Here is a 15,139-nt window from a genome sequence, read left to right on the forward strand (position 1 = left end):
GTATTGAAAAAGCCAGAAAAATATTGCAATGGAAAATCTTGCAATAGGTTTTGCTCTAACAAGATCCTCATTACCGAATCTGTACCGGTTTTATTATCAGTCTTCTAATACGAAATTACTTAGATAATTGGTGATGTCCTTCCTCACTAAGATTAAGTAATTATTACAATAAGGAATTCACTTGATCAGAAGGCCGTCACTTTGTTACTCGATTAAGATTATAAGTAGATTAAAAGGGACCTCAATGCAATAAAGCTATAATACTAAAATTCTCTTTTCTTGAAAATCGTTGTGACAAGTAACGATTTTTGGAAAATCGTTTTTATCACAATAGACTGAATCTCATAAAACCATGACAACGCAATGATTTACGTAGGACGCAACATGCACCATGAGAACTTTGTCTGATAATTGGATTTTATATGCAATGAATTTTCTCTTTGGCACGCGATAATCAATATCAACAACATTGGCAGTTACGTGTTTGGATAAAATATTATCCAGTAATTTGAGTTGTCTGATAGTGTACACTTGCGTGAAAGACCGTTTAACATTGAATAGACCTTATTCAAACACAAATTGCAATAACAATCAATAGGTTCAATTGTAAATGCTGTCTCGCGTCAAACCAAAAATTTAAATGATGTTTTGAAAATGTAATTTCCAGAATTTGTTTTAGTGAGGAATGCTTCACTCACTCTTATATGTTATAGTAATTTGTCAGCTTTGTGTTCAAACCTTGCACAATTCATCAGTGAACTCGTCTGATCTTGTCATCGCATGCCGAATGAACTTTAAAAACAAACGTTCAGACGGTTTTACAACGTCTGCTATTAATGATGTTTTTTATAATCGAAAGGCAATTTTATGATCATTGTAAGTAATAACTTGATAAAACGAACCCATGATTTGTATTCCACAAAGATTTAGCCTCGTTACCATCAGACGAGACGACGCAGTTAGTACCACACACGCACACTCGCTTAGTTTGCTAGGCAGAAACGAAATCTTTTTTCATTCTGAAGTCCGTGCTGCAAATTGTCAATAACTTGAATGATCAAAGTAGATCATAAAGTTGTTGGAAAATTAAGCCATTATATCGAAACAAGCTGAACAATATGTCCCTGAGAGCCAAAGGAATGAGTTGACAACATTTTATTGTATCGACTTAACTGCTCTTTATATTTGGACTGATGCACATTTTAGTTTCTATTAGTATTTGTGAAACATCACGCTAGCCTTTGGGGGGAAATGATTCACAATAAAATAGACACAATCTGTTGATGAGATAGGCGAGCAGAGTGATTCCATACAGCCTAGTTACGCCTGCAGCTATGTTACAAGTCACGTATAAAAATTCGTGTCAATTTTATAGTAATACAACTGAATCCCAAGCGTTCTCATCTGTTTATACTGACAAAAATCTTTCTGCTACATTTCATTCCCTGAAAGTTATGGCCAGATTATGTAGCAGTTTATTTTCTCCAGTGTCACCCTTGATAACATCGAAGATGTAGTAAGTAAAATTGCGCCTGTATACTCTTTGACATGCAAAACTTTGTGCATCAGCCTACGCCAGTATTACATTACACTTGAGATTTTATTTACCATCATCGTTGTTGACAGTCGGTTAAATTTCAGAAAGGTTGTTTTATGCAAATGAGTGCACGAACTAGGGAGGGAGATATAGCGATTGCCTTTACAAAGAGCTAATCTCTGGCATTTCCAATGGACAAAGTATAGACAGGCACAAACAAAGTTAACGGCAATCGTTTCGGGTTACCACAGATTTATACAATGGTTTAATACAACCAAACTGTAAAGCACGTGACTTTCAGTGAACAGCAAATTTTCCGTGTATCAATGCAAACGTGTAAACGAGAATGTCATGTCCACTGCTCCAGTCATCACGTGACAGCTTTCAAATGGCTTATATAGGAAGATCAAATAATAATGCGTGGCGGAATTTATTTTCGGCAGAATAAGATGTAATTAGGTTGTGACCGTGAATTACTATAATGTTGATGCATGTAAGGCGTACTACATTCTTGATCTCCTATGAAGATAATAACCGACCAATGGCAATAGATAATTATTTTGACGTAAATTGGATAGATCTTTTGCAGATATGGAGTCATTCCTAGGGAGTTGATTTACAATAATTTGACAAGTTAACGACGTCAACTTTGAAAGAAGACTTACAATACAACCAAATGTTCAGTAACGTATTCAGTAACGCACTGTAATACCCTATCATCCCAAAACTTTGAGAATGACATAATGACCAAGAAATGTTCGAAATCCATAATAAATATGTATTCTTAATAAGATTTAGGTTTTATAAACCAAACAAAATACATTCACATCGCGTGTTTATGTAATTCCCTAGACTTTAATAATAGCCATTGTGTACCGTTAGGATCATGCAATGTATGACAGGACAACAAACCAAACTGTTGAGACTTGACTGAAATGAATGACTTCACTGTAAACTCTGCAATAAGGAAAGTAACATGACTAATTTCCTTTCAGATCACACTATCACTATGACACTTCAAAAAATTTCAGTCTCACTGTGTAACCGTGGATTTCCCAAACGAAAGAGGACGATCCATAACAGTCTGAGCGCGCTTCAGTGATGTTTCTCAAACCACTTCATTTTCACATCGTTGAGCATATCATTGAATTGCCAGAGTGGAAATACCTTGTTAACGAAACTGTCAAAATGACCCTATCGCAGTGAAACTCGTACGGATTTCTTACTCTCACTCAAAGTACGCTAAAAGCTTTACTTGTGACGTCATGTGCCCCATGTGGTATAACATGCGTGTATGGAAACACCATTATGTAACAATAGACACAAACGTGATGTTCCAAAGATCTGGCATATTCGCTGATAGACGCTGATAAAAATGCCTATTAACAGAGTCAGTGGAACAAGAAGACAGTGTAAAATGAAAAGGGAGTAGGACAACGTGGCCTTTTTTTTACCGTTAAACCAAAACTCGACTGATTCTGTACTATTGTAAGGATATTGAGAAACATGCACAAATTGAAACCGAACAGAATACTGGGACTGAAAACAAGAGAGTGGATTCAGTGACGCATACAACGTCTCCCCGTTTCCTCGTTGTCAGCATTGACAAATCAGGTGACTTAGCGTGAAATACGTTTACAGCTGCAACTATGGTCTATTTCCTTAAGATTGACTGGGATGAAGATTATCTCATGTTTCACTGTGGTACAAAGCTTGACATAAAGCTATCTACTTTAATTACTTTATTGCTCAGCCAAGCAATATTTATTAAAACTGACGTCATGAACGCACTACGATTTGTTTCGACATCTGGACGGAGTTGCTTATTCACATTAGAGCATTTCAAGCAACAACTGACAAACACAAAAGATCAATTCTGCTCAGTTAGTCCACGCTGCCATAGTCTTCTAATGTGTCTCTGCTGACCTGAAAATCGTAAGGCTTCAGTTTTGAAGAAATACGTGAATTACTTTTGTTTTGCTTGCCATATTGAGAGATGGTGTCGGCCTTAATTTTCCTTTTCAAAACTCATCACTTCCATCATTGGAAAGGAATTATCAGAACAAATCCACCAAATAGTCTACCCCATCTCTTTCTTTGTGAATGACACGTGCGGCAATAGAATTCTTTTCAATATAATGAACAGTTTTATTGTGAACTATTGAATCATTACACTCAGGCATTCTTAGCACAGTGAGACATTGAGCCAGACAGGAAAGTGACATTATTTCGAAAAAAAATGTCAATTTCTCACTGTTCTTTAGTTGACTCAGATGCGTGAATATAGACTATTTGTGTTGGATTGGTTGAAGGTTAAATTAGAAAGGCGTCTTTTCATGCATTGCAGGTTGACTCAAGTGTACTTGATAATGAATGTCCAGAATAGGTGCGACACTTACTTCATGACGCGATGAAATAGAAAACATTAAACTGAATTGTTACAAGTGGTTACTTGAACACAACACGGATCTGTAATTTCACAAGAGAGGGCAAAATATTCTTTACTGTCGATGACGTTCAAGTACTCGGCGGCAACATCACAACGAATAGAAGCAGCAGATATCGTTTTACTAAAATAAATTTATGTCTTGCATCTCATACATTTTACATTTTATAGATAGACGATGTCAACAGAACTCTGCTAGTATGTAGGCTTTGTATGCATGACATGATTAAATGTGCAATGATAGAAGACAGATCTAATGGTAAATTTGTAGACAAGTATTGTAAACATCCATTAGGATGCCATACTACTCGAAAGATATCAGTAATTGCTCTCAAAACCTATCTGCTGGGGTTTCGAATTTGCTGCTGATTTACAAAGTTGCCCACTGAGACACATCGAGTTCTTCAATTTTGGCTGATTGCCATGTGCATAAAGTTGACCTCACCAAGCTTTGAACTTAAGGAATACAACTTGCAATCGCATTCCCTCAGCTAACACACATAACACACATATATCTCAAATAGTTGATGTCGGAAATGCATCAACTCAACAGGCAATTGGATAACTTGTCGCTTTGAGAATGACTTTTCACGAATTCCTAAGCTCTAGATCAACCCGCAAGGCTAATCAAATGGTAATGTAACCAGCATAGGATAAGTGACAAGTTGGTCAGGGCAGAATCACCGCAAATGAATCACTAGCGTTGGTCATTTAGCAAGCAAAACCACTTATGGCTTTGTGTCAATGTATTACAAAGCAATTGATGCCGCTACTTTCCCCCGCATCGTACGATCCATGAACTAAATCAATGACGTTTCTAGACAACTTCTTGTGTTACATTTCTATCACGGTCATGTTCTCACTTTTACAAACAAAGCTGTTTCGTTAATATTTGAATCGTAGTCGATTTGTTTTGGATATCCGTAGGTTTCTTCACTAGATTTGCAAGCGTGGATAAGTGTTGCCTCGGCGAAGATTGACACCGTTCATTGCATGCATGGTATTGGGGTACCTGTAAATCACAGAGGCAGTAAAAGATTTATCAGAAATTAACATTGCCCAATCAACAAGCAAATACAGTCATCATTGACAGATCCACAATGGTTTCAGGAAAAAGGGTCATTGGATTTAATAACACTATTGAGTAGAATGCTATCGTTAGGAAACCTTTGGAAAGTGAACGTCTGGTGTGTACTTGAACTTTATAATGTAAAATCATCAGTACACACGTGTTAATAGTTGAATCCTTAGCTGACTAAACGATCCGTGCCAGCACAATTTTCGTCCTAGTAGTTTCTAATTTAGCTGATGAAAGGGACAAAGTCGCTTTGATTTCATAGTTTTTGTGAAATCAAGAAATGAATGGAATACTTGCTTAAAGTCACTCAATGTACAAAATGACGACAGTGTAAAAAAAGTGTCAAAATTACCCCTTTGCTGAATGCAAACAGATAATTTCCTTTTTGACCTCTAGAAAAAACGGATTTTTCTTACTCGGGCTTGCTTTCCCATGGCAAATAAACATTGTTACAATGTACAAGAAAGCTGCTATCCTTGTCTATATGAAAGGCAGGCACTACAGTGAAGATTTCATTGCAAAAGCTTGCATGAAGTCCAAACTTTATGTAACAGAGTATGTTTAGCCATGCATGGTGAGAATTGTGCACGGGACTTGATTTTTTGGTACAGACCATAAAATGTTTCAGCAAATGTTTAACTTGTCTGGCTGCAAGCAGAGTTGAGGTTGTGCACAGTTGACCAGTATTCCAGCATGTTTTAAGAAGTCAAACAACACAAACTACTTTTCATATCAAACGAAATTCATGAAATAAAGCTCAACAAGTCATCGTTGATGACACAGTCCCCACTTGTTAATGGGTATTTTAATTAGAAGTCCTCAGAGAGGATAGAGTCCTCTTCATTAATTGGGTCTGTGATTAAAAATACTGCGACACAGATGGGGCTTAATGGCCAACAATGAGTTCCATGGTGGTGAAAACATAAAACCAATGTAGGCCGCCATCCTAATTACAAAAGGTCATTAAATGAGTCAATTGGTAATTCATTGACAGGATGCTGCCAAACATTTTTGCATCCTATCTTAACTCTGACAGATTATCACCGGTACCACATTTCATAATGTTTAATGCAGCGCTTCTTGACATTCACCCTACAAACAAAAATTCATCATGTAAATGAAAACTAGCAATTAATTTAAATGACAACACTATGAGATCAACATCTGTAACAAGTTTCATCAAATTTGACGCAGTATTTGTCGAACTATCACTCCAATTAGGAAAATGTATTACTTGTGCAATTACAAATTAATTAACATCATACTGATAAATGTCTTTTTGACTGTTAAAGCAATTTGAGCTTAACATCTGTACCAAGTTTCACAAAATTTGATGCAGTATTTCTTGATATATCAGTTTAATTACGAAAATTCAATAATTGACATGAGACTGCTACATGCCATGAAACAAATTAATGTGCATATGTATGACATAGGTCAATGTCCTTGTACCAACTCTGAATAATACTGGTGGAAATATGTTTGAATTATGGCTCTGTACATGAAAAAATCGTAACAAAATGGCCGCCGTGCAGCAATATTTGATCTTACCGTCTAAAAAATTAATATGCATATGTATGACATAAATCAATGTCCATGTACCAACTCTGAATAAAATCGGTTGAGACTTGCCAGAGTTATGGCTCTCGACATGAAAAAAAACATAACAAAATGGCCGCCATGTGGCCATATTGGATCATATCGTGAACAAATTGACGTACATATGCCATAACATAAGTCAATGTCCTTGAACCAACTTTGAAAAAAATCGGTTGATACATGTCTGAGCTATGGTTCCGGACATGAAAAAATCGTAACAAAATGGTCGCCACGCATCCATATTCAAACTTATCGTAAAACAAATCAATGTACATATGCATAAGATAGGTCCATGTCCTTGTACCAACTTTGAATAAAATCAGTTGAGACGTGCCTGAGTTATGGCTAAGGACATGAAAAAATTGTAACAAAAATGGCAGCCATGCGGCCATATTGGATCGTATCGTGAAACAAATTGACGTGCATGTGTATGACATAGGTCAATGTCCCGGTACCAACTTTGAATAAAATTGGTTGAGACGTGCCTGAGTTATGGCTCCGTACATGAAAAAAATCAAACAAACTGGCCGCACGGTGGCCATATTAGATCGTACCGTGAAACAAATTGACATGCATATGTATGACATTGGTCAATGTCCTTGTACCGACTTTGAATAAAATCGGTTTAGATGTGCAGGAGTTATGGCTCTGTACATGAAAAAATCGTAACAAATTGGCCGCACGGTGGCCATATTAGATCTTATCACAAAACAAATCAATGTGCATATGCATGACATAGGTTAATGTCCTTGTACCAACTTTGAATTTAATCGGTTGAGAAGTGCCTGAGTTATGGCTAAGGACATGAAAAAATTGTAACAAAATGGCCGCCATTCGACCATATTGGATTGTATCGTTAAACAAATAGACGTACATATGTATGACATAGGTCAATGTCTTTGTACAACTTTGAATAAAATCGGTCGAGATGTGCCTGAGTTATGGCTCCGTACATGAAAAAATCGTAACAAAATAGCCGCACGGTGGCTATATTGGATCGTATCACAAAACAAATCGACGTGCATATGTATGACATATGAAGTAATCTTTGTACCAAGTTTGAATGAAATCACTCCAGGCATCTCTGAGATATCTGCGTGAACGGACGGACAGACGGACGCACGCACGTACGCACGCACGGACATGACCAAACCTATAAGTCCCCGGACGGTGTCCGTGGGGACTAAAAAGCCCTAAAATGATATTTGAATCTTCCCACAATGCAGTGTATTATATCATAAGCGTGAAGAATATCGTACAATAACGTTCAAATCATACTGCTTCGAACGATATATTTTATCGCAAAAATGACTGATTATGGATCACAATGTTTACTTTTCTTGTTTCACAGGCAGATAAAAATGTTCGCCTGTGACGTCATTATTCACTTGTCCAGCTGTTCCACTACTCTACCCATCGTCGTGGAAATAAATTGATTTCGTAGACGTTTGGTTTCTTAATATAGACAATAAGAAACTGAAACATCGTATTCGTGATTCGACGCCAGCACCATGAGTTTACCATTTATATTCCCCCTTAATATATTGTGTTTTCGATCTGCCAATTGTTTTCACATGTGTGAGAGTAAAATACGTTTAATTTCAACTTCAGAACGTTTCGAGCTCAATGCATGTCACAAATTACTATTTTCTTTACTCAGTCCATAAAAATGTTGTTCTATGGCATCATCTTGGAGTTTTAACGCCGGCTTGCATTAGGAAAATTAAATGCATGGTAAGTGACTTCATCATTCGGTATTGTTTTGACCAATTGGGGTTTTATCAGGCTGATTTCACTGCCGAAGGCACTCAGATCCTCAAGGTATTACTGTATTTGCTGCACGAAATGAATCACCGTGTTCTTCATCAAGGATAATGTAGACGCAAACAGGATATGCTCTTTCATTTTGATTGACGAACATTGAGGAAAAAATATCAGTCCTTCAGAGATATAGAAAATAAGTAATGACCAAGAAATGTCATACCCGTGAATTTGCGATGGAGAGAGATCACAAGATGTGAACGAAAACCTACAAACACCTCGGTTTCTACATAAATCATATCTCAGGAAATAACTGAAGAAAAAACCATAGGATATTGCAAAAATTATTGTGTGCGGCAACTAAGATCAGCGTTCAGCTAAATTAAATAATGTTCTTATAATTTCAAGAGTAACCTAAGTTGCTGGTTTGACTAACGTAGCTAGAGTTTTTATCTCCGACTCCAGGAACGGTGAGTGTCATTTTGTTACTTGATTACACAAAACGTTTGGCAGTCGTTGACGTCGGGATAGCGAGTAACTAAGAAGAGTCCAAGCCGTGAGTTGCAATTCATTAACATGCAAGTTGTGTAAATGATTGTCATCAAAATTATCCACATCAATGACTTTGCCACTACTTAAACATGACCTACCATGACCTATCCGAGAACACTAAATATTTCAAGTGTAAATGCTGTACTTATTCCTGTCAGAAACGAAGGCAGTTTAAAGAGCCAAATCCGATGATAAGATGGGCGCTATTGACTTCAGGCCAGTTTATATATCATGGAGTTTTTTTTCCGAAATGTGATAAAACGTTTTTAGTTTCAGTGATAAAATATGAAGCGTCTGGACCACATACCTGTCAAACAAGAATAATATGACGCTGACGTCTGTGTATGATCAAGGCCGACAGCGTGATACTATCCGTTTTGTTTTACAGTCCTGTACTTCATTTGCACTAAAATCGATTGACGGCTTTAACGGTGTCACGCTATGGTCAGTGTACGCTCATATCAATACACGTCCTCAGCAACCTAGGTGCTGATCTAATGTTGGCCCTCTAATTTAATGGTTTCTTTGATGACGGGATTCAAATGTCAGCATTCACTTTCCACTGCGCCGCGGCACAAATCAAACTTCGTCACAATCAGTCTTTTCGAAATTCCAACTTCTTCCAAACTGGCGTAATTCCAAAAAGTCAATTTACTAGTCACGTGATTTATTCCTACAACGTCCTATTACAGTGGCCATTCTGAATAAATACGATAAACGTAATAGACTGACGTCACTGCAAGTAAATTTATGCAGTAACAGTCAGGCTGTAAGGCAATGGACACACACACCTTTAACAGAACCACACTCTATCTATGAAAACGAAGATACAGATGAAAATGTAATGTTAATAAAGATGTAAGATGTGTTTTTGAGAGAGGGCATGATTGCATTGTAATTGCAAACACCGTGGGCTACAATCACTTTACTTTGTGAGATGTCGATAACGGTATACCAAGTACAACAAGTATGGTTTACTGTGAAACAAGAATTGGCAGCTAGCTTCTTTTCACACTCTATATAATTGCTCTGATACGCATCATGTTTTCATGGTAGTGAACTATCTTAATTAATTTAGTCATCCACAATGTTTTAACTTTAATAACTTCTATAATGGCTGCCAGTTTGAATTTTTAACGAAAAACCTCCCGACTTTAACCCTCAGGTGTTAGAAAATGTGTTGCTCTCAATTTAACAAACCATAAAATGTCCCCTGAGGTGGGGAGTAATTTGACTGCTCCGAATCTTAAATTAGCTGTAAACTCGACAAGGCTTTCCCTGACATCTCGAGCTACTTGATGAAAGACAAGTGGTCGTTGTCTTAGCAACGGCCTCGATATAATTTAGTCTCTAGTCTTGTTTTAGGCAGGACCAGCATTGAAAATGTTATCATCAACAGGAAAGCATGAATCTGTAATTTTAGGAGAGATGTAATGCACGTACTTGATGTATATATACAGTAGAAAGTAAACTTCCCTGAATGTCATTAGCCCGTATATAATACGCTTAAAACTGCACATCATTTTCACAACTGCAGACTCAGAGTTCATCAGAAATACTTTTTTCAAAATGAATAAAACGCCATTTACATACTTGATGTTGACGAAAAATTCAATTAAAAATACTGAATTTGAAAAGGAGAAGTAATGGAAACTTTTGAATTTCTAAAGGCTGAGCGAAATCTTTAAACATGTTTGACAACGAATACCAGGTAGTCCATTTAGATAATATGTAAAATAGATCATTTTCTGTCTCACCAAGTCGATGCAAATTTACCGATAGCCATTTTTTCCCTGTTGCAATGCATTAATGGGTTCACTTTACGACATCGTAAAGTGCCGGTGTAATGTCTGCTTGTATGCTAATGTCGCTAAGTCGCACTAATCATTGCTACATAAGGCAATGTCACGGAGTCATCACCATGACTACATCGGGTAATGTCACAGGGTCATCACCATGGCTACATCAGGTAATGTCATAGGGTCAGTACTCGTACTGTGTAATTGTTTTCTTACCGGTCAAAGATGAATTCCAATCCCCATTTACTTTGGACTCACAAATGAAACAATTGTCCAAACACCAACTAATAATCACAGCATGTTAAAACTAGCAAAATATTATTTAAAGATTTGCATCATACTTGATATTTAATTATTAACACCGTTCAGACAAAATTAATGTCACGTTTGAGACAGAATCGGGCAAAATACTGTAATATTTCTAAGGGTGATATCACGTGCCATCGGAAGGGCACTGGAAAAGGGTTGTCGCATGTGCTTTCTCCGTCGGCACATCTCTCACGTTGGAGGAAAAAGGGCGGGCGAAGAAATTTCATTCATATTTTCAGCTGGCTTCTTGGAAAATGGCCAGCGGGCAAACAGTTGCACGATTCGGTTTTTTTGGCGGGATGATGGGAAAGGCGGAATCATAAGGGGAGAGGGTACTGAGCAGCCTTTGAAACGGAAAGACAGTCAGCGAGAAGAGTTCCCGTTGGGAGAGGGAAGAACAACACTTTTTGGCGGGAGGGAAAATTTTAAATCATGGAATTTCAGTTTCGTTAAAAATACCCGATCCTGATAGTATATTCTACTTGTAGGAACACCTCTTGTCGCGATGTCTCAAAATGGCTTGATCTTCAGCCCCCGTACAATATACCTGTCCGCATGCAATCCAAGGGCCCACGGCAAATATTTCAAAATCAAGTCAAGGGAAAATCAACTGAGATAACTGAAAAACATGTCAATTCTCATGACTTTCGGAATAATTGTGTCCAAATGAAAGATTCAACTGATAGAATGGAAGACACTGGATAAAGAAGTTAACAGATTTGTGACGAGGTAGTCAATCCAATCCATAAACCATGCACTCATCAACTTATTACTGTAACAGTGACTGCAGTAATGATATGCAAAAAAAGACTTATGAGAGCTGCGAACACACTTAGGCTGCATTTTCAAACGCCAAATGCTGACGAAAATTAAAATCTGGCTGAAAAAATATGCTCACTTCCCCTTCCCCAGCCAATGAATTCATTTCAACCCACATTCACCTTCTAGGTGCATTGGATACTGCTGAAATGTAGCATTGTGACTAAAATATAAAACATTGATGAAGGCGAAATTATGAAACATTAATTACATTGTGTTAATGCAATGTAGCGAGGCTTTAACGGGGTTTTACGACCTACCTGATTAGGTGAAGTACTTTGCGTAAAGACAATATCGATATACTTTGAATAAAACATCATGTGTGTGGGCTGTACGAAGTAAAGGATTTGAATAAATGTCAGCAGCGATGGAGAATGTCTTTAGACCTTAGTTTGATATCATATAATGGATCACTATGACCTACTTTCGTATTATTCGTCAAACTTCGTAACCTTTGACGCGACAAAACACTAACAAATAGGTGCAGACTTGTGATTTGACCATGGCCTGCAGGTATTACAGTTCAAATTATGAAAACTAACGCTGAAATGCAAATCTCCGATAAGCAATCAGCATGGAATATGGATCTTAAGGGTACAGCATGCTTCATTTATAAAGTACCACATTGACACAACTACATATTCCATAGACGGTGATTGAAAAAACAAAATCCCAAAAAATAAAAAAACCCTCCACCATTTAAGTGCATGCACAAGTACATCTTTTGAAAGCCTTTGTTCACCCTTATCGATGATTTCTTCCGGTAAGTTTAATATGCTATATCGTTAGAAGGCAGTAACTTGCTTATATCGCCGACAAGGGCAAAACTACTAAAGCTGTCTTGAAGATAACATCCCGATAGACATAAAATTGGCATACGATTATATAAATTGCATGTTGCCAAGGTAACTGCCACGGGACAGTTCAATTTACATGAATGATATAAGTAAATAAAAATACGTAACTGAAAATTTGCTTGATAACATGAGTCATAGCTGTATCTAACGAATGCAGTTAAAGTGTTGACAAAGCACATTACACAATTTACCATTCAAAGGAATGGAAACTTGTACATATCATAGCATGGTCCAAACTGATGACGATAAATCTCAATATTGCTTGAAAACGAAACTTACTATTTTCCAGATTTTTTCAAAAGTCGATAGAATTGTACAAGCGATAAGAATAGATTTAGTTTATATGGATGGGCCGCATAGAGGGTTTCTCGCCCGTCAAAAAGATTAAAAGACAATGAGCTGATACTAATGCATTGTTGTACAATGTAGAAACCACGCTTTAATGACATTCGTATTCCGCAATACTCGAATAGAGTGACCGCCCCCTTTAGTAGTGAAATGGTGGGAAGGAGGGAAGGAAGTATGCGATTAAATGAAAGAGTTTGCGCAGCTCCGTACAAGTTTTCTAAGAATGATTATTTAAAACTGCATTGAGAACATCAATAATTATGAGAACATTATAAAGTTTCGATGTATAACTTAAAAAAGTGAACATATTTGCACATTTGTCGAATTTAGTCACAGAAAGATGGAAACGCGCTTTTTGTTGCCAGTTTTTGGCTTTTTATTCAGTCTGTAAAGATTTAAGTCTCATCTCCAAATTAAGTTTGTGGCATCGCAGTAACCACCCTGCTTGACATCATACTATCATCTGATGTAGTGAAGGTGAATGCATGCGATGAATCTACCTTTCTTTGCTGATAAATACAGAACAAAATGATATATTTGATCAAAATATTCAAATGACCAGAAATTTGATTGTATTTGTATTTAGTGAATGAGTCAGCCAGAAGTTGTGAAGAGCCTCATCATGGAGTCAGACAAAGCGTCATTAATGCCTTTCTTATTACATCCGTTTTAAAAGGCGGGGTTGATAAAAGTTTTTCCATTTTATGGCTTACAAGTGAGATCATTATACGGTAGAATAGGCTAGCTACGATATTGTTAGCTACTTTGATTACTATGATGATAATATCAAAAGTCAAAACGCTAGCACAGATCATTTGTCACTCTTTTCCTTCAATAAGTCGGGTCATTCGTTGGTTTTATTTCGTCAATTTTTTGTCATTATTTTCTGTGAAGTTTTTATGTAAAGGCTGATTTTGTGTGAAACATTACAGAGACGGCTAATGGATTCCCTTACTTACTCTTTGCCAAATCATCAATATCTACGACTTTTGCCACTTTAAGGAGTGTATTAATCACCAACAACTGCCACGTCTGTTAAAACATCATAGTCAGTATGGCATGGATCGATCGAAGACCTACTTTTGTAACAACCACACCTGTCTTTCATGGCAACCATTTGTTTTCAATAGCTTCAAGTCAGTAAGCTACCATTATTGAAACGTAAAACGTGTTGTCTTGGAAACATTATTACTCGCCTGCCTTCTCGACTCTTGGTACGCCTACGTGTCACCTATGAGACTGTCTGAGACTTTCATAAATGGATTGATGGACTGGGCGGCAACTATCTGATTGGCCACAGAAATGACCAGCTAAAGTCCCAACTTGACTTATCTAAAAGGTTGTAAATTGTTTTTTTACCTGAAATATTATAGTTGATGTGTTAACCTAAACAACACAGGTACTTGAAAAATGAATATATTTTAATCAAACAACACAGGTACTTGAAAAATGAATATATTTTAATCAAACGTCTGTTGAATCGGATAACAGAAATATGACATTTTACTTTATTTCAGTGAAACGTTATTCTCCATGGCAACTTGCTGAGTTGAATCTATCGGCACTGGCCAACGTGTCAACTATGAAACCGTATCTCCATGGCAACTTGCTGAGTTGAATCTATCGGCACTGGCCAACGTGTCAACTATGAAACCGTATCTCCATGGCAACTTGCTGAGTTGAATCTATCGGCACTGGCCAACGTGTCAACTATGAAACCGTATAAGACTTCTGTAACTTTAGCGTGATAGGTATCTAATATATGTCTGGATTGTTATTAGATCACGCAAATGTCAGAAATAATAGCGACGCACGTACAGTAGGAAACCGTAAACGTTGGCAATAAACATCCATTATAATCACTACGCCCCTTCAGGTTATTAACAGTGTATGTTTGATATCCTAAAGAAGACCATAACTCAAATCAAGCCGAGTGTAACACGTTTAGCTGAGTCTAGGCCAATTAGCCGTACTACGCATTAATTTATCAGTTACAATCAAGGGAATTGAAATTTCCGTAGTTTGTCGCAGACA

At 37.1% G+C, this 15,139-nt stretch overlaps 1 protein-coding gene across 3 annotated transcripts in view; it reads right to left on the reverse strand.

Moving 5' to 3' along the window:
- Positions 1 to 15,139, reverse strand: part of LOC139144554 (somatostatin receptor type 2-like) — a 102,125-nt gene that overhangs the window by 43,782 nt on the left and 43,204 nt on the right. The window contains exon 1 of one of the 3 annotated variants that reach the window (XM_070715264.1): positions 12,161 to 12,231. The exons of the other annotated variants lie outside the window; for them this stretch is intronic. The gene's annotated coding sequence lies outside the window, so the exon portion shown is untranslated. Of the gene's footprint in view, positions 1 to 12,160; positions 12,232 to 15,139 lie in introns of those variants that run through there. 3 annotated transcript variants of the gene reach the window in all.

Source organism: Ptychodera flava, chromosome 11 (genome assembly GCF_041260155.1).
Source record: "Ptychodera flava strain L36383 chromosome 11, AS_Pfla_20210202, whole genome shotgun sequence".
Taxonomy (NCBI): Eukaryota; Metazoa; Hemichordata; class Enteropneusta; family Ptychoderidae; genus Ptychodera; species Ptychodera flava.